The 3,063-nt window shown below is 33.6% G+C and overlaps 1 pseudogene; it reads right to left on the minus strand.

Annotated features, from left to right (window-relative positions):
• LOC107691824 (low-density lipoprotein receptor-related protein 4-like) overlaps positions 1 to 3,063 on the minus strand; it is a 125,117-nt pseudogene that overhangs the window by 4,161 nt on the left and 117,893 nt on the right.

Genomic DNA, 3,063 nt, shown 5'->3' on the forward strand with positions numbered 1-3,063 from the left:
TTTGTAGTATGGGTAATTTTCGTGAGGGAATTTGAGAATGTACAACATGCATGCTGTATATTTATGTTTTAATTTGGGAAACATATTTTGTAAATGTATTACTTCATTTTACGCATGTACATTTTTGCATGTGTGCGTCATATTCTGTCCTTGTATTAATTTTGGCATTGATCTGACTCCATACAAACCAGTTTGTTTAAGATGCTGTATTTCACCGTTTTGGTGAACCATTTAATAAAATCAAACTGTACAGTATAAATGTCATTTATATTTAGCCATCACGTTACGTATTTCCCTCATTAGTGCCGTTCTTGTTTACACATTACACGTTGGACGCTCTCCAAATGCAGTCAAACTACGCAAGGCACGCTACATGAACGTAACTTACGAGAGCCAAAGCTGTATTTGGTCGTTTCATCGTCAAGATATAAACAGTTAAACTTTTAATATCGTTGCGTTCAAATCCACTCCATTTGTTGTGCTGCAAAGAACGCGTCTCTTTGAGTTTAATGACAAAACATTTAAATTCATAGATAGTAATAACTATGGTTTGAACTTACGGTTTGGAGCATGTCGTGGTATGCTTTAATTTGTTCTTCGATATCATCCTTTCTTTTTATTAGCACTCGAACATCCTCTTCAGTAACATTTGGCTCAACAGCGTTGTTTTCCTCTGTCATTTTCATGACAAGTGCTGCCAAAAAGTAACGGAATGGTCTTTATTAAAGTAATATCTAAGTGCTCATTAATTATAGATTTGGGGTATTTTATTTCAATAAATCTTCCAACAGTTCTCTCCAAATGATTCAACAGAAGCAATGGAAAGTAGCTGTTACTGATCCTATTTCTTCTGTGGATTCACTGCCGGGTTGCAAACGAACTAAACGATGCATTACTGCCATCGATGTGTCGGAGTATGAATCTGACAAAAAAAAAAAAAAAAAACACTAGATAAATCGAGGAAGATATTCATTTTTGCGTGAACTCTCTCTTCAAAGGCACATTTAAAGGGATTTCGTATGAAAGAACAAAACTGCAAAAATAATAAATAAATGAATGATGAAATGTCAACGATAGATAAACTGCAGTAACTAAAATAAATAATGCTAAATGGTAATTGCATTAAACTTTTCAAACAATTTAGAAATAAATTTATTACTTTACAAATGTACTAATGTGTTAGGCTATTCGTTGAATTAGTAGCCTAATACTAGTTTATTTATGGACCTTGAAATCCATAGGGACTCCAATCTTTTTGTAATCCATTTATTTACAAGAATTGTTCTAAAAAAGCGATTTAGAACGAATCGGACTTTCGCTACATATGAAGACAGACGAACTGAATTGGACTTTACAAATAGGTCCGTTTCGGATGAACCGATTCACTCGAATGATTCGAACCTTCCAAAGTTACACATAAAGAGGACCGTCTAGAAGATATTTATACTGTCGATATTGCTATATTAACTATATTAACTATATTATATGTACACTGAAAAAAGCTTTCATGGGCAGCCTAGAATATCATGCACTTTCACAGCAAAATAAACTTTTTTTTTTCTTTATTGAATAGTAAAAAAAAAAACTCTTCACAGTTCTCTTTCTCTGGATCATTGTTTCAACACTGGTGATTCTTTTCAACTAACTTTTTTATTTATACGAAACAAGGCCGTAATCATGTCTAGAACATTGGGGGGACTAATTGTTTTGAGGAAAATATAAAGACCAGACCTCTAATGGTACTTATTTAAAGAAACTAAATAAATAAAGGATTTAAGTGGATTTAGGGGAATAAATTACAAGAAGAAAAAAGAACAGTAAAAGAACAAGAATAGTAATTTTTATAAAGTAATCAATCTGAACTGCAAATATTTTTATTTTAAAATATGCACCCATTCAATTTCAGCTGTGTTGTTGAAAACGCAAAACAGAAAAAAATGTCAAAATTAATTTTGAATTAGGCTACATGAATCATGTAAATGACAGACCTACTTTCCATTCAAAACTGCAGAATTTTACTTAAGTCGAATAGTTTGCATCACTGGTTGTTTTCGTCATAGAAGGGGAACGCTACGTTTCTTACAGTCGAGCCGACTGTTGCTATAATAACGAATGCAACTTTCACCGCACAGGCTCTTTACTTTCAGTTTTCATTCTTACATTCAGCATTAAATGCAAGCCAAAGGGGGTAAGCGTTCAACTGAACTGTATAGCCTACACAGGGGCGGATTTAGTGAATTGGGGGCCCCAGGCAAAATATAGGAATGGGGCCTTGTACATTTGCACACATTTTCCTAGATCAACCTTGAGGTTCCTTTTTTGTTGTGATGCTTGCTGCTGCACAATGGTGCCCCATAGTTGTGTCCAATGTTTCTACATTTTTCATGTGCATGTTATAATGGCTTTCTTTCATGTTGTAGACCACGAAATAGCAACGGATTTACAGTTGAGATACAGGTTTTCACAAAAACAAAATAAATGATTAAATAATAAACCTCACAATTGAGCGTTTAAACCAGGGGTGAGCCAGAAGTATAAATTATTATATTAATTTAAAACGGGGTTATGTGGGTGGATTTTCGCATTGATCTGAACAAAAACTACACTGATGAGTTACCAGCGTAAGCCTGTGTGCAAAGGCTGTCTAATTCTAAACTTTAAAATACATTTATTTTTAGTTATTTTAACTACAAATTTAAATAAAACTGAAAAAACTATGAAAAGGCAATTGTATATTTACACACCTAAGGATTATATCAACCAAAAAAGTAACTGTGTCCTCTACTTGGTTCCTTCTCATAAATGAGTAAGCGGCATTTAAAACAATTATAAACATATAATACACACTGTTTCTCAATATTTAATTACAGCTTCAGATGCATAATGTTTTCATCTCCTTCAAACAGGGTACACAAAAAGCACGTTCAGTCTCGTATGGTTGTCGTGGTAATAAACACCGTAAACCACAAACGTTTGCGTGTCAGCGCTTAATCCAGTCAATAGCAAATACTTAAACTAATAACAAAACATACTTACAGTCGCTGATTCAGAAGCGCCAGATTG

Source organism: Sinocyclocheilus anshuiensis, unplaced genomic scaffold (assembly GCF_001515605.1).
Source record: "Sinocyclocheilus anshuiensis isolate Anshui unplaced genomic scaffold, SAMN03320099.WGS_v1.1 scaffold206, whole genome shotgun sequence".
Classification (NCBI taxonomy): domain Eukaryota; kingdom Metazoa; phylum Chordata; class Actinopteri; order Cypriniformes; family Cyprinidae; genus Sinocyclocheilus; species Sinocyclocheilus anshuiensis.